This window comes from Saccopteryx bilineata, chromosome 1 (assembly GCF_036850765.1).
Source record: "Saccopteryx bilineata isolate mSacBil1 chromosome 1, mSacBil1_pri_phased_curated, whole genome shotgun sequence".
Lineage (NCBI taxonomy): Eukaryota > Metazoa > Chordata > Mammalia > Chiroptera > Emballonuridae > Saccopteryx > Saccopteryx bilineata.
Genome location: NC_089490.1, coordinates 349,122,483 through 349,148,939, shown reverse-complemented (window position 1 = coordinate 349,148,939; position 26,457 = coordinate 349,122,483). Strand labels below are relative to the sequence as shown.

General features: G+C 42.1%; 1 protein-coding gene across 3 annotated transcripts in view; it reads right to left on the bottom strand.

The window, feature by feature from the left end:
- NUMA1 (nuclear mitotic apparatus protein 1) overlaps positions 1-26,403 on the bottom strand; it is a 99,361-nt gene extending 72,958 nt beyond the window's left edge. Inside the window, exon 1 of one of the 3 annotated variants that reach the window (XM_066250615.1) lies at positions 26,283-26,403. The gene's annotated coding sequence lies outside the window, so the exon portion shown is untranslated. The other 2 variants (XM_066250611.1, XM_066250613.1) reach the window with 2 other exon arrangements.
- Positions 26,404-26,457: the final 54 nt, after the last annotated feature.

Below are 26,457 nucleotides of genomic sequence, written 5' to 3'. Positions count from 1 at the left end.
GTGTGGGCACATACAGGAATCAGCCAATGAATGCATAAATAAGTGGAACAACAAATTGATGTCTCCCTCTCTCTCCTTTCCCCTTTCCCTCTAATATCAATAAAAACTAAGTTTACACTTTAACTTTGCTCTGCAACTTGTTTTTCTCACTTAATAATTCATCATGAATATCCCCCAAGTGTCAATAAATAAAATTCTAACATATTTTTAAAAAGCTGTATTAATACATGCACTGTGTTTGAAATTTCAGCTATATCTACTACCAGATACAATTATGCCCTGGGAAAGCTGTTGACAGGTAAATCTTAACGCACTTGCTATATACTATTGAATTTTACTTTGCTTTTTATATATTGATAGAAGTCAATTTATTGACTATTCAATAAATTACAATTAACAAATGCTTAAAAATAGCATAATATTTTATAAAATGGCAGGATTTATAGCAACAAAATTTGTTTCTTTGGTGAGGGGGGTGGAAGGAGAGGGAAAGACAGAGACAGACAGGGAGAGAGATGAGAAGCATCAATTCATAGTTGCACCACTTTAGTTGTTCATTGATTGTTTTCTCATATGTGCCTTGACTGGAGGACTCCAGCCGAGCCAATGTCCACCTGCTCAAGCCAGCAACCTTGGCCTCAAGCCAGTGACCTTGGTCTTCAAGCCCAGCAACCTCTGGGCTCAAGCCAGCAAACATGGGGTCATTTCTATGGTCCACACTCAAGCCGGCGACCTCATGGCTCAAGCTGGTGAGCCTGTGCTCAAGCCAGTGACCTTGGGATTTCAAACCTGGGTCCTCAGTGTCCCAGGTCAATGCTCTATCCACTGTGCCACCACATGCTCAGGCAGCAACAAATTTCTTATTTGAAGCAGCCATTCAAATTATGATAGACCCACGAGATTCATTAAAATTAGACCTGTCCAGCCTAACCTGTGGTGGCGCAGTGGGTAAAAGCATCAACCTGGAATGCTGAGGTCGCCGGTTTGAAACCCCAGGCTTGCCTGGTCAAGGCACATATGGGAGTTAATGCTTCCTGCTCCTCCCTCTGTTCTTTCTATCTCTTTCCTCTCTCTGTCTCTTTCCTCTCTCTGTGTCTCCTCTAAAAAAATGAATAAATAAAAAAAAATGTAAAAAATAAATTGTAAAAAATAAAAAAAAATTATTAAAAAAAAAATATTAGACCTGTCCAGCCCTGGCCGGTTGGCTCAGTGGTAGAGCGTCGGCCTGGCGTGCAGAAGTCCTGGGTTCGATTCCCAACCAGGGCACACAGGAGAAGCGCCCATTTGCTTCTCCACCCCTCCCCCTCTCCTTTCTCTCTGTCTCTCTCTTCCCCTCCCGCAGCCAAGGCTCCATTGGAGCAAAAGATGGACCGGGCACTGGGGATGGCTCCTTGGCCTCTGCCCCAGGCGTTAGAGTAGCTCTGGTCGCAACAGAGCGACACCCCAGAGGGGCAGAGCATTGCCCCCTGGTGGGCAGAGCTCGCCCCTGGTGGGCATGCTGGGTGGATCCCGGTCGGGCGCATGCGGGAGTCTGTCTGACTGTCTCTCCCGTTTCCAGCTTCAGAAAAATACAAAAAAAAAAAAAAAAAAAATTAGACCTGTCCAAGAGAAATGAGGATGCAAACATGTTATTCAAATGTAAAAACAAAAACAAACAGAAATCACATTACTAAAGTAATCATGTCATTTATTATCCAAACTGAGATACTTGCAAGAGTAAATGAGTCAAAATCGAGATGAAATCCTGATTGAACTGACAGAAGTCCTAACACAAGCACACTGGGATGTACAGTCATCTTCCTAACTGTTCATTGATAATAATTATTATTAGTCACACTGTTGGCCATCAATAATTTTTTTTGTCCATGATAAATTGCCTCATAGACATAACAATGGTGGTCTAAAGCAGTGGTCCCCAACCTTTTTTGGGCCACGGACCGGTTTAATGTCAGAAAATATTTTCACGGACCAGACTTTAGGGTGGGACGGATAAATGTATATCACGTGACCGAGACAAGCGTCAAGAGTGAGTCTTAGACGGATGTAACAGAGGGAATCTGGTCATTTTTTAAAAATAAAACATCGTTCAGACTTAAAATATAAATAAAACGGAAATAATGTAATTTATTTATTCTTTCTCTGCGGACCAGTACCAAATGGCCCATGGACCAGTACCAGTCCACGGCCCGGGGGTTGGGGACCACTGGTCTAAAGGGTAGTACATAATGGAAATGTGAGGGTTAGAGATTTTCTAATTTACTGATATTAATAATAACACTATATGTCTGGTTAGTACTTTACAGATAATTTTAAAATAAACTTTCCAAGCCTGACCAGGTGGTGGCGCAGTGGATAGAGTGTTGGACTAGGATGCGGAAGGACCCAGGTTCGAAACCCCGAGGTCGCCAGCTTGAGCGCGGGCTCATCCGGCTTGAGCAAAGAGCTCACCAGCTTAGACCTAAGGTCGCTGGCTCCAGCAGGGGGTTACTTGGTCTGCTGAAGGCCCGCGGTCAAGGCACATGTGAGAAAGCAATCAATGAACAACTAAAAAGTCGCAACACGCAACGAGAAACTGATGATTAATGCTTCTCACCTCTCTCCGTTCCTGTCTGTCTGTCCCTGTCTATCTCTGCCTCTATAGAAATAAAAAAAATAATAATAAATAATAAAAAAAAAAAAAAGAAAAAGAAAAAAAAAAAAAACTTTCCAAGAATTCATTACATATAAAAAATTAAATAGCCTGACCAGGCGGTGGTACAGTGGATAGAGCATCGGACTGGGATGCGGAGGACCCAGGTTCGAGACCCCGAGGTCGCCAGCTTGAGCACGGGGTCATCTGGCTTGAGCAAAAGCTCACCAGCTTGGACCCAAGGTCGCTGGCTCGAGCAAGGGGTTACTCGGTCTGCTGAAGGCCTACAGTCAAGGCACATATGAGAAAGCAATCAATGAACAAGTAAGGTGTCGCAACAAAAAACTGGTGATTAATACTTCTCATCTCTCTCCGTTCCTGTCTGTCTGTCCCTATCTAACCCTCTCTCTGACTCTCTCCCTGTCCCTGTAAAAAAAACAAAAAACAAAAAAATAAACAAACCCCCCCCAAAACCCCAAAACAAAACAAAACAACCCACCAAAAAATTAAATATAAAGCTATATAATAATCCATATAAAGAATATATCATAATGTGTTCACATATTTTCCTATTAGTGGACATGACTATTTTCCTTTTTTTTTAATTTTGTATTTATTGATTTTAGAGAGAGAGAGGGAAAAAGAGAGAGAAAGGAACATTAATCTGTTCCTGTATGTGCCCTGACCAGGGATTGAACCAGCAACCTTTGTGCATCCAGATGACACTCTACCCCAGGAGTAGTCAAACTTTTTATACCTACCACCCACTTTTGTATCTCTGTTAGTAGTAAAATTTTCTAACCACCCACTGGTTCCACAGTAATAGTGATTTATAAAGTAGAGAAGTAACTTTACTTTATAAAATTTATAAAGCAGAGTTACAGCAAGTTAAAGCATATAATAATAATTACTTACCAAGTACTTTATGTCAGATTTTCGCTAAGTTTGGCAGAATAAATCTTTTTTTTTTTTTTTTTCATTTTTCTGAAGCTGGAAACAGGGGGAGACAGTCACACAGACTCCTGCATGCGCCCGACCGGGATCCACCCGGCACGCCCACCAGGGGCAATGCTCTGCCCACCAGGGGGCGATGCTCTGCCCATCCTGGGCGTCGCCATCTTGCGACCAGAGCCACTCTAGCGCCTGAGGCAGAGGCCACAGAGCCATCCCCAGCGCCCGGGCTATTCTTGCTCCAGTGGAGCCTTGGCTGCGGGAGGGGAAGAGAGAGACAGAGAGGAAAGCGCGGCGGAGGGGTGGAGAAGCAAATGGGCGCTTCTGTGTGCCCTGGCCGGGAATCGAACCCGGGTCCTCCGCACGCTAGGCTGACGCTCTACCACTGAGCCAACCGGCCAGGGCAGAATAAATCTTTATAAAACAACTTACTATAGTTAAATCTATCTTTTTATTTATACTTTGGTTGCTCCGCTTCCGCCCACCATGAAAGCTGGAACGCCCACTAATGGGCAGTAGGGACCAGGTTGACTACCACTGTGATACACCAAATGAGCTATTCGTCCAGGGCTGGACATGACTATTTTTCATGTTACCATTTCAAACAATGCTATAATGAATGTCTTTGTACATGTTTTATTAGTAGTAGCAATACTGATTGATTTTAGAGAGACAGAGAGAGGAAGGAGGAGAGATTGAGAGAGAAAGAGAAAGAGAAAGAGAGAGAGAGAGAAAAGCATTCATTTGATGTTCCACTTAGTTGTGCATTCATTGGTTGCTTCCTGTGTGCACCCTGACAGGAGATTGAACCCACTACCTTGGTGTTTCAGGATGACACTCAAACTGACTGAGCTGACTGGCCAGGACCTACAAAGGAATAACACTATTTCTACATACACACTTTCCTTGTTGTACTACGTCTTGACTGCTTCCTTTCCTATCATCATTCCTGCCTTACTTGCTCACAGAATTCTCCTCAGGACCCAGCATGATAAAGGAGGGCAAAGCAATTTGGAGAATGCTAAGACATGACATGTGATAGCTACTGTTGGTAAATTAGAATTGGCCTGCGTTGGCTGCCTCTCCCAGCCATCTGCACACATTGCCCACCCACTTACTCCTATACATGTTGTGCTCCTTGTTCTGGTCTCAGCAGCTGCTCCAACTCAACTGATGTGGGCAGAGCTGGCTTGTGGAATTAATCCTACTTTGTCACTCCTGATCCTGGCAAATGCAGATAGGCCCATCAGATATACAAACAAGTGGGAAGAAGAAAAAATACATTATCGCTATGAAATAATATCACACAGAAGTATACAGGGTAAACTCTAAAACTCCGTATTCACCAAACCCTTAACCAACATCTATCTGCCAATGGCACTCCCCTCCTCAGGGGCAACCAGTTATAAATTTGTTGTATAACTTTTCAGACTTCTAAGCAGTGTGTGTATAATCATACTGTATGATTTGCTCTGCAACTTGCTTTTCACTTAAAAATTTCTTTGACATTTTTCATATTAATATATAATGGCTTTTCAAATGTTTTAAAGCTCAAGAAAAAGGCCATAGTAAGACTGTGTCACAACTTTATGTTCCTATTTTGCTATGTTTGAACATTTAGGTTGTTAGTGTTTTGTCATGACAAAGAATGTTTTGTCAATAATGCTGAAACAGACCTCCTTTAACATATAAACTAATATTTCTCTAGGATATGTACCAATAATTGGTATTGATAAAGTCTCTACATGTTAAATGTTGTTAAGTACTCCCGAATTACTAAAGGGTATACAATTTTAGTCCCATCAACATCGCATAAAAATGACTGTTTCTACACCCTTCCAACAATAAATGGTATTTTTATTTTATCAATATAAAGGATAGAGCCTGACCAAGTGGCGGCGCAGTGGACAGAGTGTCAGACTGGGATACGTAGGACCCAGGTTCAAGACCCCGAGGTCACCAGCTTGAGCACAGGTTCATTTGCTTTGAGCAAAGCTCACCAGCTTGGACCCAAGGTCACTGGCTTGAGCAAGGGGTCACTCGGTCTGCTGTAGCCCCACGGTCAAGGCACATACGAGAAAGCAATCAGTGAACTAAAGTGCCACAACAAAGAACTGATGCTTCTCATCTCTCTCCATTCCTATCTGTCTGTCCCTAGCTATCCCTCTCTCTGACTTTGTCTCTGTAAAAAAAAAAAACAAAAAAAAACAACTATCTATCTATCTATATATATATACATGGTCAACCGGAAAGTTCTGTCCGTTTCTATCACAAGTTTTGACACATAAGCACATGTTTATTTGGCGCATGTGTGCCTCTATATTTTTATCACTTAATGTATACATACTGACGTAGCAAATTAACTAAAACAAAGTTGATTCACGGCAGTCTTATGTGTGAAGCCATAGTGTACCCATGGCTACTGATAAAGTTCATTTACACCACTGTAATTTTTACGAATTTCAACAAGGAAGAAATGCTACAGAAGCATGTCTGTCACATCCACCATATTCCCCAGACTTAGCACCCTCCGACTATCACTTGTTTTTGGCCTTACAAAATTTTTTGAAGGGCAAAAAATTCAAAAATGAAGAAGATATCAAACAAGCACTGGTTCAATTTTTCGCATCAAAAGATAAAACATTTTTCAAAAATAGGATATACAAATTGCCCTCACGCTGGCAAGAAATCATTAATAATAATGGCAATTATATTATTTAATAAAAGTTTATTGACAGTAAGAAAAATTTGTATTTTGTTTTATTCCAAAAACGGACAGAACTTTCTGGTAGACATTATATATATATGATAGAAAACAATATATTAGTGTTTTAACTTACATTTTTCTGATTTCAAGAAAAGTTAAATATCTATTCATACATGTAACTGGTTGGTCATTGTTATTTTTTATGAAAACTATTACTATTTTGATTGTAAACATGAGGACTCAGAGGTACTATGCTAATAAGCAGCAGATATCAACACTAAATTTGTGAATCACTTCCCATGAAAGCTAAACCTTCTAACTATCTAATGTATTCCCCACTACCAGGGGTCAACAAACTATGGTCTTTGGGCCAGCTTCCCCCTAGTCTGTGAATCAAGTTTTATTGGAACACAGCCATACACATTCATTTATGTATTGTCTATGGTAACTTTTGTTTGCCAATGGCAGAGGAGAGTAGTTGTGACTACGTATATGGCCTGCAAAGCCTAAAATATTCACTGAGCCTAAATAAAACAATAACTTACATTTAACATCTAAAGAAAAGTTTCTCAATAGAGATTAACTGTTGTCTAATTGACTAGAGTATGGCTATGTCAGAAAGCATGGCTTATTTGTAAATATGTTTATATGCAGTATAGGTCTGATATGTAATAGAGAAAAAAATCCCAAAACACTCAAATGAAGTCAAAAGGCATCCCCCTACTTCTGGGTTGGGACACTACTCTAGAGGGTTTCATTTGAGCTATTCACCTCCTTTCTGTCTTTAATTTCAACTAACAAGAAATTAATGGTTCCTAATGTCCTTCAGTAACGTTGATGAGCAATGTAGCTCCCACTCACACACTACAACGATAACATGAAAATAAAGCAAAACCCACTATGTCTGCTTCCAAACCTGGCCCCCCATCCCCTCCCACAAACAACACAGGTGTCTCTCCTTCCCTTTTGCTTGTAGAGAGAAGATTCACTAGGAAGCAGCTCAACAGTTCCAGCATGTCTAGCCAACTGCCAATTCTCCCCCTCTATATCCTACCCTTCTGAAGATCCTGGCCACAAAAAATAATTTCTAATGGGAATTTTAGGGCCATTAAGTTTCTGTAAAGTGAAGGGGGAAGGTGCCATCTTCTCCAATTCATAAATGAGGAATTTAGGATAACACTGCCTTTTCCTTTCATTTCCAAAGGTCATTTTAGTATACAGGGCTTCTTACCAAAAGGCATCTCCTCACCCCTGCCCTTTTCTCCTTCCATCCTCTCCCAAACTTTGATGTTATGTAATAATGACAAAGACGCTATCATAATGTCCAGGAAAGCTAATTTAGTCTAGAATTTTGCATGAGGTCAAAGAAAGAACAGTACATTTTCCTTTTCTTTCTTTCTTTTTAAATATTTTTATTGATTTTAGAGAGAGAAGAAGGAGGAAAGAGAGAGACAGGCAAACAGACAGGAACATCAATTTGTTCTTGTATGTGCCCTGACCAGGGATTGAACTGGCAACCACTGTGCTTCATTCATGATAAAACTCAAACCAACCAAGCTATCCGGCCAGGGCAAAAGAAGTGCATTTTCTCATGCAAGTTAGCCGGCATTCTTCTTTTTTTTTTTTTTATTTTATTTATTTAGTTTTTTTTTTTTTTGTTTTTTTTTTTACAGAGACAGAGAGAGAGTCAGAGAGAGAGTCAGAGAGAGGGATAGATAGGGACAGACAGACAGAAACAGAGAGAGATGAGAAGCATCAATCATCAGTTTTTTGTTGTGACACCTTAGTTGTTCATCGACCGCCCTCCCACATGTGCCTTGACTGGGGGGCTCCAGCAGATCGAGTAACCCCTTGCTCGAGCCAGCAATCCTGAGTCCAAGCTGGTGAGCTTTGCTCAAACCAGATGAGCCTACGCTTAAGCTGGCGACCCCGGGGTCTTGAACCTAGGTCTTCGGCATCCCAGTCTGATGCTCCATCCACTGCGCCACTGCCCAGTCAGGCTTAGCCGGCATTCTTTAAGTGGTTCTTTGAAAAGAAATCTGGCAATACATATCGAGAACCTTAAAAAATTGTTCATATTCAAATACTGTGCCAAGTGAAATAAGCCAGACACAAAAGGACAAAAATTGTATGATTCCTTTTATAAGGTACCTAGATTGGGCAAATCCATAAAGACAAAAAATAGAATAGAGGATACCAGGGGCTAAAGGAGAGAGAAATGGGAATTATTTTTTAATGGGTACAGAGTTTCTGTCTGGCATGATGAAAATGTTCTAGAAATGGACATCGTTGATAATTGCATGACATTGTGAATATATTGTAGCTAATGCCACTGAAATGTACACTTAATTGTGAATTCAAATTGTGAATTCAACACTTAAAAATAATTAAAATGAAAGATTCTATGTTTTACCCAAAATTTTAAAAGTGGGATTACTATTATATATAAAATACAGTTTATGTTCTTTGAACAAGTAATTTCATTCATAGCAATAAAGTTTAGAAAATAATCTAATATATAAACAGTTATACATATTAATAGAATTATCTATAGTTATGAAGAACTGGAAAAAAATTAAATATCTAACAATAACTCAAATTAATTGATATAACTATATAATGAAACTTTATGCAGTCATTAAAAATATTTAAAATAATTTTAATGACATGGGAAACTACTCAAGAAATGTTAAAAAAAATTTTAATTTTCTATTTTTTTAGACTTTATTTATTGATTTTAGAGAGAGGAGAGAGAAAGGCAGGGGGGTGGGAGGAACAGGAAACATCAACTCATAGTTGCTTCTAATATTTGCTTCTTATATGCTTCTTATATCCCAGGCAAGACTGGAATTTTGAACTGGTATCCTCAGCATTTAAGGTTGACACTTTATACACTGTGTCACCACAGGTCAGGCAAGAAATGTTGAATTTAAAAAGCAGGATAAAGGCCCTGGCCAGTTGGCTCAATGGTAGAGCATTGGCTCAGTGTGTGGACATCCGGAGTTTGATTCCTGGTCAGGGCACACAGGAGAAGTGCCTATCTGCTTCTCCACCCTGCCCCCTCTAGCTCTCGCTCTCACTTCTCTCTCTCTCTCTCTCTTCTCCTCTCCTCCTGCAGCCAAGGCTCAATTAGAGTGAGTTGGACTTAGGCACTAAGGATGGCTCCATTGCCTCTGCCTCAGGTGCTAAAAAACGGCTCCAGCTGCAACAAAGTAAGGGCCCCAGATGGGCAGAGCATCACCCTCTAGTGGGCTTGCCAGGTGGATCCCAGTCCGAGCACACGTGGGAGTCTGTTTCTCCCTCCTCTCCTCTCACTAAAATAAAATAAATAAAAATAAATAAAAGGCAGGATATAGGCCCTGGTCAGCTGGCTCAGTGGATATAGCATTGCCTGACATATGGACATCACGGGTCCATTTCCTACTCAGGGCATGTAGGAGCAACCATCTGCTTCTATCCTCCCCCCTTCCTTGTCTCCCTCATCCCTCCTTCTCTCCCTCTTCCCTTCCCACAGCCAGTGGCTCAACTGGTTTGAGTGTAGGTCCCAGGTACTGAGGATAACCTATTGGTCCAAGCATCAGCCTCAGGTGCTAAAAATAGCTCAGCTGATTAGAGCATCGGCCCCAAACAGGTATTGCTGGGTGGATCCGGATTGGGGGGGGGGGGCATGCGGGAGTCTCTCTCACTATATCCCCTCCTCTTACCTAAAAAATAAAATAAAATAAAATCGCCTGACCAGTAAGTGGTGTGGTGGATAGAGCATCAACCTGGAACACTGAGGTCCCAGTTCAAAATCCTAAGGTCACCGGCTTGAGTGCGGGCTTGCTGGCTTGAGTGTGTGGTCATCAGCTTGAAGCCCAAGGTTTCTGGCTTAAGTTCAAGGTCACTAACTTGAGCAAGGGGGTCACTGGCTTGGCTTGAGCCCCCAATCCCCACCAAGGCACATACGAGAAGCAATCCATGAACTAAAGTGATGCAACTACAAGTTGATGGCTCTCTCTCTCCTCCCTCTCTACCTTCCTGTCTCTCTAAAATCAATAATAAAAAAAATGTTTTTAAGCAGAATATAAAGCTTTAGTATGGTATAAAACAAATATACTTATGTGTATGCTACCTGCATACTTGTGAGTGAATGTGTGTGTATACTTGTAAGGAAATATACCAAATGTTTATTTCTGAATTGTGGAATTATAGGATATTTTTACCTTCTCCCTTAAAACCTTATTTTTCAGCCCTGGTCATGCTGCAGTGGATGAGTGTTGCCCCAGAGCATCAGGGTGATGGGCTCAATCCAAGGGCACTGATTTGAGCCCCCTGCACCACACTGAGTCAAGGCACATACAAGAAACAGTCAATGAACAACTAAAGTGAAGCAACTATGAATTGATCCCTTTTTTTTTTTTTTTTTACAGAGAGAGAGAGAGAGAGTCAGAGAGAGGGATAGATAGGGGCAGACAGACAGGAACAGAGAGAGATGAGAAGCATCAATCTTCAGTTTTTCGTTGCGACACCTTAGTTGTTCATTGACTGCTTTCTCATATGTGCCTTGACAGTGGGCCTTCAGCAGACCGAGTAACCCCTTGCTGGAGCCAGTGACCTTGGGTCCAAGCTGGTGAGCTTTGCTCAAACCAGATGAGCCTGCGCTCAAGCTGGCGACCTCTGCATCTGGAACCTGGGTCCTCTGCATCCCAGTCCGACGCTCTATCCACTGCGCCACCACCTGGTCAGGCTCAAATTGATGCTTCTTATCTCTCTCTTCCCTCCCTCTCTCCCTTCCTGTCTCTCTCTCTCTAAAATAAATAAATATAGAAAAAACTGAAAGCACTATAAAAATACTATATGATAGACTATTATGTAAGCATTAGCAATATTTACAAAGAGTTTTGGGCCCCAGCTGGTTGGCTCAATGGATAGAGCATTGGCCTGGTGTATGGATGTCCAGGGTTCGATTCTTGGTCAGGACACACAAGAGAAGCAACTCCTCCTCCCACTCCCCTTACTCTCCCTCTTCTTCTCTCGCAGCCAGTGCCTCAAATGGTTTGAATGTGGCCCCAGGTGCTGAGGATAGCTTGGTTGGTCCAAAGGCATCAGCCTCAGATGCTAAAATAGCTCAGCTGATCTGAGCATCGACCAGGATGGGGGTTTCCAGGTAGATTCCTATTGGGGTTTGTGTAGGAGTCTGTCTGTCTGCTCTCCTCTCATTTAAAAAAAAGTAAATAAGAGTTTTGACAGCATTATAAATATATGTAAATTTATATAAGAACAATGCGTAAATAGGGGGGAAAGCAGAATACAAAATTGTAGTTAATATATACGCAAAACAAAGTATTAAAAGGAAATACTAAAACAGGAATAAGTGATTTCTCCAAACAGTAGGGTTATGGGTGATTTCAGTTTTCTTCTTTATAGTTTTCTGCATTCTTCCTGTTTCCTACAATGAATATATACTGTTTTTCAATCAAGTTCAAAAGTGTTTTTGGGTTTCCACTGTACAACCAGAAGTCCATCTGTGTGATAAGTTTTGTTGTTGTTTTTTAACAGAGACAGAGTCAGAGAGAGGGACAGACAGACAGGAACGGAGAGAGATGACAAGCATCAATCATCAGTTTTTCGTTGCGACACCTTAGTTGTTCATTGATTGCTTTCTCATATGTGCCTTGACCGTGGGCCTTCAGCAGACCGAGTAACCCCTTGCTCAAGCCAGCAACCTTGGGTCCAAGCTGGTGAGCTTTGCTCAAACCAGATGAACCCACGCTCAAGCTGGCGACCTCAGGGTCTCGAACCTGGGTTCTTCGCATCCCAGTCCGATGCTCTATCCACTGTGCCACCGCCTGGTCAGGCTGTGTGATAAGTTTTATCCTCAAAGGATTAGCAGTACCAAGCAACCCATTAGCAAGGAGATTGTACATAGTGAGGAGCCACTGAGCCACTTCACCCACAGGTGTTGTCAAGTGCCAAAAGCTACAGAATTAATATTAATATTTTAAGAGGCTTGGAGAACATTTTATTAATTTGGGTTAAGGTGTGCAGAGAAATTGTGAGAATAGTCTCTGTACTGTGTGATTGGCATTGTATTGTAGATGTAAAGGGGAGGAAACATGGATCCCCAGACATTCCACCACACCTGTGGGGAAAGGGGTGAATGGCTAGCCAGGTGCAGGGAGAGAAAAGCCAAAATAAACCTTTTCTTACAGCAATGAGCCATTTGCGGACATTTGTCCCCACAGAAACTACCTCTCCTATGTAAATGCGTGTGGTTAACACGTGTGACTCTAGACAGAGAAATAGCAGATAAGCACTAGATAATATAGGAAAGCCTTTTAATATGTAAAGAGACATCTTTCTACCAATGTGTTGATTTGTAAATTTTGTTTTCTCCAAAAGGATGTATGGCTTGCAAATTGAACATGGTCCTATCATGTTAAAGGACATATGACTATAACCAATAGTGGTAAGGGGCTCCTAATTACAATTTTTGCTTCTGTACTTCCCACTTACAAAACTATAAAAACTAAGTAGAACAAAGGGCCGGCACGCTCTCCCTCAGATTCCTGTTGGAGTTCTCGCCGCTTGGCCAAGCTGGACAATAAAGCTTTGGTGTGTAATCGACGGACCTTGTTCGTGTCTTCAATGTTTCGGGTCCCTCCGTATTAGGATTAACACATAGGCCTAAGAAAAACCTTCATCTTTGGGGTATATGGAAACTTAGTCTAGAGACACTGCTGACCACTTCCTGCCTTCTTGCTTTGAAGTTGCTTTAGTAAATGTAGCTGAGGAATCCAAGTGCCCAAACATGAGATGCATGGCAAACTTTATACTCTTAAGAATCAGGACCACCACCTTCTCTACCCTGAAATCTACAATCTTACATTTAAAAAAAGGACCAAGACCCAAGTAACAGGGATTGGGGCATGTTATTCCTTACAACAAAAATAGTCAACGGCTGCCAGGCCTGTGTTGGTACATAGATAGAGTGCCGACCTGGAACACTGAGATTGCCAGTTCAAAACCCTGGACTTACCTAGTCAAGGCACATACAATAAGCAACCAATGAAAAGCTAGAATGAAGCAACTACTACTTGTCTCCCAACTCCTCTAAAAAACCAATAAATAAAACTTTTAAAAATTAAAAAACAAAACAGTCAACAGCTAACTCCATGCAGAATAAAATCCAAATCCCTTCACATGACACTGAAGGTTCTTCTTTGAAATCCAACCGCCAAACTTCTTTTCCAGCTTCATCTCCAGCTCATTCCTCTAAAATATCTTCTATCTAAGGAACACTTTTCCCAAACATGCCAGGCATTTTCTAGGCTCTGTGCCTTTGCCCATGCTGTGATCTCCTCCAAAATGTCCTTTCTTTTAAACCTACTGAATTCTTATTTACCCTTTACATCCTGGCTCAAACACCTTCTTCCTCCATTAGCTCTTTGTTCCCCCCAATTCAGAAACAGTTCTTTTTCTTCTATAGGCTCCCATACTGCTTGTTCCTCTACACACTTTATTTTATTTAGGTTGTTGCTATCTGTATACACGTTTCACTTGACTAAGTTCCTGGGGAGCAAAAATTATCTTATTCACCTATAAGCTCCATTCTAGCATACTGCTTACACACAGGAGGTGCTACATAATGCTGCCTGACTGAATGACAGCCATCTGGACCTAATCTAGTGAATTCTTTTAGTGATACAGCCAGTAAAGCCAAATTGTCAAAGAGAACAATCCACCTAATTTAAAGTCGCATACCTGAGTCACTAGCAGAAATTGCCATGGACCTGCCACTTAAAGGGGAATGGCAAGCTGACTGTGTTTACACAATCCTAATTAAAACTAAAGGGCACTGAGGGAAAGAAGAGAAACAGTGAGATTAAGAGGTGTGGATTCTACAAATCACCTCCTCCTCTGCTTGGAGCCCAATCTTTCAGCCATACAAGCAGCATGTTCTCTCTTTGGAGTCACTGGAGGATCTAAGCGTTGAAAAGCAACTGATTAGGCCATTCTGTCTATCCAGCAACTGGCTCTGCTCTTGGGTTTTTAACTTCCAATTGTGGTTACACTGATTTTTTTCTCTAAATGAATCCCATTATACCAATCATTAAGAGAATCCCTTTAAAGAAAGGCTTAAAATTAACAATAGCAGGGAATAAAGTCTGTAATTCTTCTAAATCACAATATCCACGCTGTCCATTTTAATGAAATTCGCCTCCCCCTCTTTCAAACAATAAATAGGTCCTATTAGGGAATAACTTCTCTCAGGACCAGCATGTCCTGTGATCATTGTTCAGGAGAAAGCTCCCAGTGCCTCCTTCTGATTAAATAGCTAGTTCAAGTTTGTTCACTCAGCTGTGACTGCAAATAGACACTAGTCACTATAATTTAGGTGTTAAAAAGGACTTCCATATCTGCCCCTAGTTTAATGGTCTAGTAGCTTAGAACAAACAGATATCCCCCACCTCAAACCTCATTAGGCCTACCTGTTTTCAGACCTCGGAGCTCTTGGTATCTAACCTTTTCAGTATAAAAACAGGGAAAATAAGGCCTAGAGTAAGGAAGAGAATTACAAATGATCGTATAGTGACTTGGAAGAATCTGTGACCAGGCTATCTAACACCTTACTTTACTGACTAGTTATCAAAAAGACCACCATTTCCAGGAACGATTCCAGAGTGCTATAATCAGCCTAATTTAAGTGCATTTGAAATACATACATACATACATACATACATAAATGCATTTGAGCTGCTTAAAAATTCTCAAGGTTACCTCTGAATCATAAATACATAATATGTTTAAAATGTGTATATTAAAGACCCTGGCTGGCTGGCTCAATGGATATAGAGTCGGCTTGCTGTGCGGCTCTCCTAGTTTTGAGCTGGGTAAGGGCACACAAGAGAAGTGACCATTTGCTTCTTTTTCCTTCCCCCTCCTCTCCCGCCTCTCCTCCCACAGCCAGTGGCTCATTGGTTTGAGCATGGGCCCCAGATGGGGTTGCAGGTGGATCCCTGTCGGGGTGCATGTGGGACTACCTCACTATCTCCCCTCTCTAACTTAAAAAAAAAAGCATATATAAAATAATTAATCTCCTGTATTTAGAAAACTATTTGTTGTGTGCAAATTATTGTTAATATTCTTAACTCAGTAGGATTAAGCCAAAAGACATGGTTATTAGTGGTCACAATTTTCAGTGTAATAAATAATACACACATTTTATTTCTTAAAAAAATTAAATAAATGCATTCAAGATAGCCTTTCTGCTTTGACACCCCTCTCCACCCCACCATGCATCCCCACTCTTTTTGGAAACTAAACTGCTGAATAAATAAATAAAATCAATGAAATAACATGATATAACATTTTTCCTACAAAAGATTGGAGCTACCAAACTATCTGCTTTAGCCATGCATGCCACCTGGAAATAATCCTGATGGAGTCTGACATGCTGGAGAGCAACGGCTGCTGCAGCCTTAAGAACTTGTGGCTTGAGTCTTCTGAGATGGGACTTTAATGGCTCATCAGCTACAATGTCCTACACCTACAGCAACATATTCCAACCCTTTTTGGCCCTCAACACATTTGTGATTTGGGAGAATTACTATGATAAAGGCTAATTTTCTCTACTATCTTAGTCACCCTGACCTACAAGCCAAGTATTACAGATTGAGTACAACAGAAGTGACACCTTCTAAAACAAACATTTCCAATATTACTAAAATGAAAATTGTAATCAAAATAGTCTCTTCAAGAAGTTACTTATTGGCCCATCCTGTGGTGGCACAAAGGATAAAGCATTGACCTGGAGTGCTGAGGTCATCAGTTCAAAACCCCAGCCTTGCCTGGTCAAGCATAAACAAGAAGCAACAACTACTACGAGTTGATGCTTCCCTCTCCATAACCCTCCTCTCTCTAAAATCAATAGGATATATATATATACACACACACACACACACACAGATAGATAGATACAGATTAGATATATTCACTTATTCTAACAATATTACCATTGCTAAAAATATTTATGAAATACTCCTTTGGGAATTGCCTTTAAAATTTATTCCACGTAAGCCTGACCACTGGTGGTGCAGTAAATAGAGTGTTGACCTGGGATGCTGAGGTCTCTGATGTGAAACCCCAAGGTTGCTGGCTTGAGCCCAAGGTCGCTGGCTTGAGCAAGGGATCAATGGCTCAGATGGAGCCTCCTTCCTACTCTAGTCAAGGCATTTACAAGAAGCAATCAATGAACAACTAAAGTGGCACAACTATGATTTGATGCTTCTCATTTCTCTCCCTTCCTGTCTGTCTCTCTCCTGCTTTAAAAAAAAAAAAATTAAAGAAAAAAGTTTACTCGATGTGAAACAAACAGAAAAATTGTCACATCCCATTCACCAAAAAAGGCACTGCCTTGCTTGACTCTCACAGTATCTTCTGGCTATTGCCAAAAATTGAATCCACCAAGCAAGAGTGAAGATTTGTTACTTTCCAGGATATTCAAAAGACTGACACCCTGGCTGGATAGCTCAGCTGGTTGGAGCATCATCTGGAAGCACAGAGGTTGGCGGTTCAATCCCCAGTCAGGGCACATAAAGGAATGCCTCAATATTCCTGTCTCTCCCCTGCACACGTTCTTTCACTCTCTCCCTTCCACTCTAGCTGAAATCAATAAATTATCCACTGCACCACCACCTGGTCTGAAATCAATAAATTAAAAAAAAAAAAAAAGATTGGCTTAGAAGCCGAAAATGTCCTGAGCACTGACACCATCACCAGAATAAATGTAAAGGTTGGATTACTTTAAGGAGGACAAACTCACAAATATTGTAATTGATCCAAAATTACAAAGAAAGGGACAAGATACATGCTATATGTTATATGTTTTATTACTTTATAATTACTCATTATATAAACACAAATTTTGGCTGTGGAAGAAATCTTCTACATCATATAATCTAAACTCATCATTTCTATATATGAGAAAATTCTAGTCCACTGAGGTTAGACAATTTGTCCCTGGTCACACAGCTGGTTAGTTAAATAGTCAGGACTACAAACCCAGTCACCCTGACTCCCAGCATAATCCACAAACACATCCCAATCCATATACCTCTCCCCTTCCCTGTTCCTCACTGCTTTCTTTCAAAGGCAAAGGAGATCAATTAATAAACACACCAAGATTGGTACTGAAACCCAGTAGCTAAGAAACAATGGCTTATGACCAAGACCTCCCTGCAGTCACACTATGGATATGAACCACTGTTTAGTGTCTGGCTCACAAGAGCTCTGGGTAATTTACCTCAGAGTAGGGAGCAGTGAAACTTCTGGACACTCTCCCCACAGCTAGAAGAATGTTTATTAAACCTCTCTGTCCACTTCCTGCAGTAACACAGTTGCTTCAAGTAATTGAAAGAAGGTTACTATGAAGAACCAGAAACGGGAAAAGTAGGAGAGCTCCTGTTCAAGAAGAAGCTGACCTATGAAAAAGCAGAGAGGGCAGGAACCATTTTGACTTACCTTCTGGTAGAGCTTCCTCAGGCTCAGAACAAAGTGATCCCTGGCAGTCTGGCTTAGAATTAGCTTTTACTCATGGAGGAAGCAAAGGGACAGGAATGCTTGTTTATTCTCCCATTCCACCCACTGGTGATCAGCACAGCCTCCCATCATCCCGGGCAGCCCCAGCGTTCTGTAGATGGGACAGTAACCGGAAGGGAAGACACACAGCCCAGGTCAAGCGGGTGAGTCATTGGCAAAGCAGGAAGAATCACTTGGGCAGAAATTCTGGCCTCCTGTGGCAAGACTGACAAACCACACCCATCCCTGGTCAGGATTTGGAAAGCCCTGCCCCATTAGGATTCTGGTCCTTCTTCAGGAGGCTCCATACCACTCTCATTTTCAAGTGTGGGTCTCCTAACAAAAACCTGCCATGGTTTTCTTCTGCCTAAAGCATCACATCTAATGGTTTAATTTTTCAAGTCCTCCATTATATGGCCTCAAGTCATTTATTCAACCTTATTTCCCACTATTCCACAGTGTACACTCTGAACTAATCAAGCCAGTCTTCCCACTTCTCTCTGCATGAGCCAGCCCCTTCTCCTTCAGTTATCCAGCAGTGGTAAATCAAAAACCTTCAGGAGTCAGGCAGGTAACAGAAATAAATCCTCCAGTGGAGCATGTGGCAGAACTACAGTGTTGCCCCCACTTAAAGGCATTCAAATGTTTTAATTTAAATATTTATGTAATATTTTACTGTGAGCATAACAATTACATTTTAAATAGTCATTAAAACTCTTTCTAGCAGGCCCTGGCCAGTTGGCTCAGTGGTAGAGCATCAGCCTGGCGTGCAGGAGTCCCGGGTTCGATTCCCAGCCAGGGCACACAGGAGAGGCGCCCATCTGCTTCTCCACCCCTACCCCTCTCCTTCCTCTCTGTCTCTCTCTTCCCCTCCTGCAGCCAAGGCTCCACTGGAACAAAGTTGGCCCGGGCACTGAGGATGGCTCTGTGGCCTCTGCCTCAGGTGCTAGAGTGGCTCTGGATGCAACAGAGCAACGCCCCAGATGGGCAGAGCATCACTCCCTGGTAGGCATGCCAGGTAGATCCCAGTCTGGCGCATGCGGGAATCTGTCTGACTGCCTCCCCATTTCCAACTTCAGAAAAATACAAAAAAAACACAAAACTCTTTCTAGCTTGCAAGTGAAGAAATTTCACCCAGGTTAAACAGTTAGTGCCTGGCCAGGCAGTGGCGCAGTAGGTAGAGCAACGGCCTGGGACGCTGAGCACCCAGGCTCAAAACCTCGAGGTTGCCAGCTTGAACATGGGATCACAGACATGACCCCATGGTCAATGGATTGAGGCCAAAAACCTCGGGCTTAAAGCCCAAGGACGTTGTCTTGAGCAAGGGGTCATTGGCTCGGCCAGAACACCCCCCCCCCCCCCCCCCCCGTCAAAGCCATTGAGAAAGCAATCAATGAACAACTAAAGTGCCACAACTATGAGGTGATGCTTCTCATCTATCTCCCTTCCTGTCTGTGCCTTTCTCTCCCTCTCTTTAAAAAAAACTCCAAACAAACAAAAAACACAGCTGGCAAAATGCTGGGAAGTCTCTATGCCTGTCTAAAGCCAAAGCAAGAGCTTTTAACTATTAGGTTTCCAAACAATACAAACATCACGGAAAATACAGAACTCTCTCTCTGAAGAGGAAATTCACTGTTCATCACATACAACCTTAAATGTGGGATGAAAAGCCCAAACAGTGCCTTATCTTACCATATACCCAAGTACCTCAAATTTTGTACATCTTCATGCCAAAGTCTTTCCTGGTTACTACTCCAGGACATACTGAGTTCCCTCTTCTCTCAGTCCCTACAAGTTTACAGATTAAACAACACAACTGAGTGTTAAATTATACACTGCCATACAAAACTAAATACTGATTCCCTGTGTTTTCTAGCTTCACTAATCAAACTACTGTATTAACCTAATTAGTTCTACCAAAAAAGTTTAGCCTGACTCTAATAAAGAGAAAACAATCATACAAATCCAAATTGAGACATTCTACAAAAAAACTAAACTCTTTGACAATGTCAATACTATTATAGACAAGCCTGACCAGGCGGTGGCGCAGTGGATAGAGCGTCGGACTAGGATGCCGAGGACCCAGGTTCGAGACCCCGAGGTCACCAGCTTGAGCACGGGTTCATCTGGTTTGAGCAAAGCTCACCAGCTTGGACCCAAGGTCGCTGGCTCAAGCAAGGGGTTACTCAGTCTGCTGAAGGCCTGCAGTCAAGGCACATATGAGAAAGCAATCAATGAACAACTAAGGTGTTGCAACACGCAATGAAAAACTAATGATTGATGCTTCTCATCTCTTCGTTCCTGTCTGTCTGTTCCTGTCTGTCTGTCCCTGTCTATCTCTCTCTGACTCTCTGTCTCTGGAAAAAAAAAGCCATTTAAGATTAAAAGAGATTAAAGAACTGTTCAAGGTTAAAGAAAACAAGGGGCACGACAGTCTTGACAACTCAATGCATCTAAGACCCTTCAATAAAAGCTGAATTGAAAAATACATCGATGTGAGACATCACTGGGAAACCGATAAATCTGAACAAGTATATTGGATGTACTGAATCAAAACGTTAAATTTCCTTGCGTGCTTATTGTATTGTGGTTATATTAAAGATATTCTGGTTTTTAGGAAATAGTTGCTGAACTGTTTAGGGATGAAATAACATGATATTTACCAAACGGTTAAAAGGTTCATAAAGCAAAGAATAGATAAGAAAGCAAATGTGGCAAAATGTTAACAAGTGGTAAATCTAAGTGAAGAGGATATAAGTATTTGTTACATTATTTTTGTAAAGTATCAGTAGGTTTGAACATATATGAGTATATAAATATTTGCATATTCTTCTTTTTTATTTTTTTGTATTTTTCCGAAGTGAGAAGCAGAGGGGGTAGAGGCAGGCAGACAGACTCCCGCATGCGCCCAACCTGGATCCACCTGGCATGCCCACTAAGAGGCGATGCTCGGCCCCTCTGGGGCGTTACTCCATTGCAATTGAAGCCATTCTAGCGCCTGAGGCAGAGGCCATAGACCCAGGCCCACTTTGCTCCAATGGAGCCTTGATTGCAACAGGGGAAGAGAGAGATAGAGAGAAAGAAGGGGGGGAAGGGTGGAGAAGCAGATGGGCGCTTTTCCTGTGTGCCCTGGCCGGGATCGAACCTGTGACTTCCACATGTCAGGCTGATGCTCTACAGCTAAGCCAATCAGCCAGGGCCTTGTATATTATTCTTATAAAGTATCTGTAGTTTTGAACAGTTGGTGAGGAAGGAAATCCTATACTATACATTTCTCTATATATTCAGCTTGGTTAGAAGTATATTAGGCAGTCATTATATATTTGTTCACTGTCTAAGGACACTGGGCTTTGGAGGTCAGCAACTGAACAAAGTCTACTGTGCAACAGTTTACCAGGGGTACAGTGGCAAACTCTTAGGGAACAAAAGTTTTCCCTCCAACCTACATCATCACACCACAGGAAAGATAGAAAAGCAGGCAATCAAAGCTATTATTACCTCACCCCCTCACTAAGGCCACCCAAAATTCAGGCACTGTACAAATGACCACTTACAGGGCAGAATGCAGTTGCTACCCATACAAAGGACCAAGAGCTGGGGTCAAATTGTATCCACCTTGCCACAGGGTACCAAAAACTTGACAGCCTGCAAAACAAGTATCTCTGGACAGTCGCAGGAAGGTACCCAAGTGGTCAAATAAATATGCCCGAAACATATGCAGTCTTTACTCCTCACCATATAAACCAGTCCTCAATTACAGAAAGGCAGAAAAAATCTACAAGGCTGAGTCACTGGCATTACCTGCACTGGCTTCAAAGAAACTAGCCCTTAAACAGGACAGAAAGGGTAGCTGACACAGCTGCCAACAGAGGCCTAAACCCAGGAGCATGTCGTGCAATATGCCCTATCTCCTTTCTACAGCAACCAGATCATTTTACTTCCACCAAGAAGTCCCTTAGTAGGGTGAATAACTGCCCAATGGCCACCTCTTGACCTTGCCTCTTTCCTTTCCTCAATGACAGCCAAGATACTGCTTTTTCCAGATAAATCCTTCCCCAATTTAGCAGAAAAAATAGTCAAAACCATTCCCCCAAAGCTCCTTCAACTGGAGTAAGAGCTATAGTGGTGTAACACAGAACCTGCTTCTAAAACCTACCATGTTTAGTATTTTTACCAAAGACAGAATGAAAACATGTAAGGTCTGCTTGCTGAGCTTTGGAATTCTAAACTGTGAAGGGCAGAAAATACAATGTTGCTATATTTGATGTAGCAGAAGATTTTTTTTTTAATTTATTGATTTTAGAGAGAAATATCAATCTGTTTCTGTATGTGCCCTGACCAGGTATCAAACCAGCAATCTCTATGCATCAGGACAACACTCTGACCAACTGAGCTATCTGGCCAGGGCTGATATGGCAAAAAGATCTTAACAGGTTTGATGATACCATAATAACAAGATACAATTTAACAGGATTAAATATAAATCTCTGCAGTTAGAATACAAGAAATCAGTCAAACTCACACAGGATGGTGGAAATCCAATACAGCAGTTCATATTAAACCAAAAGGTTGCTTTTGGAGAATAAAAAGCTGTCTACAGGGGGAAATGGAGGAGAAGCTATTGTTACATACACTCTCAATGAGCCATGAATCTGACAGAGCTAGCCAAAATATCAATGCTTATTTTGCTACTCAAGGTTTAGGTCACATGACTAGAAGATGACTTGGGTGTGCCGATGAAAAAGAAGTTACTGATTTCAAAGGAGGACAAATTCGTGCTTCAGATTCATGAAACAGAATGGACTAAGCATGCGTACACACACCAGATTTGCCCAAAAGATGCCTGAAAGCTATGAGTTAAATTTCATCGTTTAGTCATTCGATGTCAGAAGACACATCAGTTTGAGTTGGGACAGATCGTAAATACGAACAAAGTCTCCCTTCAATTTGATGTCCCAAGTAACAGAACTGTTAATAAGAAGGGGGTGAAAACTGTAACTATGAAGACAAGTGGACATGAAAAGAACCATTATACAGTTGTTCTAGCTTGTTATACTGACTGAACCAAGCTGCCTTCTATGCTGATTTTCAAACGCAAAACAATGCCAAAAGAAGACATTCCTCAAGGAGTGATTGTCCACATTCATGACAAGAGTTGGATGGATGGATCAGGATGGGATGAAGATCTGGTCTGAGAAAGTTTAGAGAAGGAGACCAGGTGGGCTCTTATGCAAACCTGCCCTATTGGTGCTTGATCAGCTCAGGGCACACGTTACAAAAAACACAAAGATCACTGCAGAGCAAAAAGCAAAATGCCGTCATACTTGGAGGCTTGACATCCCAGCTCCAACCACTTGATGTCAGCATTAACTTCAAAGCTGCCATGAGAGATGAATAGAAACAATAGATGAAGTCTTCTGGGGAAAATTTGATACCAGCAGGAAAAGTGAAGAAACCAACTATAGGAGAAGTTTGTACTTGGGTGGAAAGATTCTGGGATGATATCAAGATTGAGATAGTTGTCAAGTCATTTAAGAAGTGTGGCATTTCAAATGCCATAGATGGAATGGAGGACGAGGCAATATATGAAGATAGTGATTCGTCATCAGACACAGATGAGGACAAGCTAATGGATGGGAGTTTTGACAATGATGAGGGGTTGTATGAATGTTATGATGAATAAAACTTGAGTTCAATAACTTTATGTAATACATTTTTTTCCAAATTTCAGGCTCCAAAATTAAGGTATATCTTATATACATGGGAATGTCTTATACACGGGGAAATACAATATACGAAAAGATGTTTAATATCATCAATCATCAGGAAGATACAAATTAGAACCACAATGGGATACTAGTACACCTCCATGAGAATGACTCAAATTAAAAAGGCTGACAATATAGCCCTGGCTGGTTGGCTCAATAGATAAGAGTGTCAGCCTGGCATGTGAACGTCCCGAGTTCAATCCCCAGTCAGGCAAACATGAGAACCTACCATCTGTTTCTCTTCCCCTTCCTCTCCTTCCCACTCTTGCAGCCAGTGGCTCAACTGGTTCAAGCGTTGGCCCCAGGCACTGAGAATAGCTCAGCTGATTCAAGCCACTGGCCCCAGACGGGAGAGTTGCCGGGTAGATCCTGGTTGGGGTACATGTAGAAGTCTATCTCCCCTCCTCTCACTTAAAAATAATAATAAAATGAATCATCAACAGCACAAAACAATAATAATTATTATTTTTTTAAGATTTTATTTATTCATTATAGAGAGGAGAGAGAGAGAGAGAAAGAGAGAGAGAGAGAAGGGGGGAGGAGCAGGAAGCATCAACTTCCATATGTGCCTTGACTAGGCAAGCCCAGGGTTTTTTTTGAACCAGCAACCTCAGCGTTTCCAGATTGACGCTTTATCCACTGCGCCACCACAGGTCAGGCAATAATTATTATTAATTAGAACTGTTCAACATTGATGTGGACTGCCTTTGGGAGTAGTCTCATTCTTGGAAGTGTTCATTTTTAATATGGGCAATACCTCTTAATGTTTAGTATACATTAGGTGAGAAGCTGAAATAAATGACCCCCAACATATCTACTGACCATAGGGTTTTATCAATTAGACACAGGTGTCAAAACATTCCCCAATCAGGCCTGACCTGTGGTGGTGCAGTGGATAAAGCGTCGACCTGGAAATGCTGAGGTCGCCAGTTCAAAACCCTGGGCTTGCCTGGTCAAGGCACATATGGGAGTTGATGCTTCCTGCTCCTCCCCCCCTTCTCTCTCTCCTCACTCTCTCTCTCCCCCCCTCCTTTCTAAAATGAATAAATTAAAAAACAACAACAATAAAACATTCCCCAATCAGCTGTTTAGCCATCTGAGGCAGGGCTTTGACCCTATCCTAAGAGTTCTAGTACTGAAGTCTTACTTTTAGGCATTCCTCCTATTCCCATATATATATATATAAAAAAGAACATTCTAAATAGAAATGTTTCTTATGTCAGCTTTTGGGCAAGATCATCTAGTGGGGGTGGGGGGGAGTGGAGCTTTAGGTTTTAGATTAAGATTCAGTCATTACAATTAGTCATCATTTGCTTGAACTTGGGCCCCCTAAGTAATGTGCCTCTTCCTCTACAGGAGAAAATACCATACAAGAACAGAAGGGGTGGGAACCCTTACATTCATCCCTGCTGCCTGACAGCTACTTTATGTGATCTTAACATTCCATCCAGGTTCCCATATTTTCATGGCAGTACAGATCCCCACAAGGTAGAAAGCCCTAACTCCCTTACCATCAAAGGCTTCTGCCTGGCACAGAGTAACACACTTGACAATCCATAACTCTGTAAATACAAGGCAAGGCAACGGACACCAGAAAGTGAGGTGAAGCATGCATTAACGTAAATAAATATCGCATTTTCAGGAGGCAGTGCCATTCTAGGCAAGAGGAGAGCATAATACAGAGGTTCAAAAGCCACTAAATGCAGACAGAAAAGCCAGGCTCCTATCCACTTTCATCTCAAGAAAGCTCATTCATTTCAAAGGATACATTAATGGTCATGCCCTGTCTTATATCCTGTATAGGCAATCAGGATACAGGGACAAAAGACACTCTATCTAGAAAGGTATGCAGACAGTAAGAATACCAGATGAAAAGTGCTACTTTGGGATTAAGCAAAAGAGGGCGCCCAGAGGGCTCTTTCCCACCCACAACCTTCCCACAGTCACATACAGTACTCTCCAAGATGCTCTGCACGAAACACCTTACCGGACTGGACCCTCAAAACAATCCCAAAAGGTAAGTAATGCTGGTAAATTTACATACATGAAAAGTGGGGCTTAAATTAAGTGTCTCGGCCAAGACAACCTGCACCCCACAGAGCCTCTTTCCTCCCCTCCTGTCCTCATTTAGGCCCAACCCTCAAAAATCCCAGTACCGCCTACCACACACTAGCTTTGTAACCCTGACCGAGCTAAACCTCATATTCTCCATCTGTAATAAACTATAATAAGGTTGTCAGGAATATTAAAAAGATAACCCATATAAAGGGTATGGCACAGTGTCTGCCACGTAATTGATGCTCAGAAAATGTTTACCACTACTACTCTATTAACAATAGGCAGAGACTTCTTATTATAGGACCCTTCTTGACAAGCCATTCAGAAACCTGCACTTCCCACCCCAACCTTCACCCCCAAGGTGGGCCTCAGACGTAATTCTACAGACACGCCCCCAGATTCTACCTCCCAGGCATGCCCGGTACCTCCCCCTCCCACAAACTCTTCTCCTCACAAACCTTACCACGGATAGATTCTCCCCAGCCAGACTCCGTCACGAAGGAGGCCTTTCGCTCGCACTCGCCTCTCCAGCACCTCCTCTAGGCCTGGGCATGCCTGTGGGCCCCCTAGGCTGAACGCCAGCCAGCCGCGGGCCCGCGCCGGTTACCTGGCCGCGCGCTCCCGCTCGCCTCCCGCTTCCTCCGGATCGTGTTCCACGCGGGCTCGCGCCAGCGCTGTGAACGCCGACTTAGTTTAAACTATGGCCCCGCCCCCTCACACCGCGCTCTGATAGGTTCCTGTGGCTGGTGTGCACGGCAGGGTACGCTGGAGGACCCGGGAAA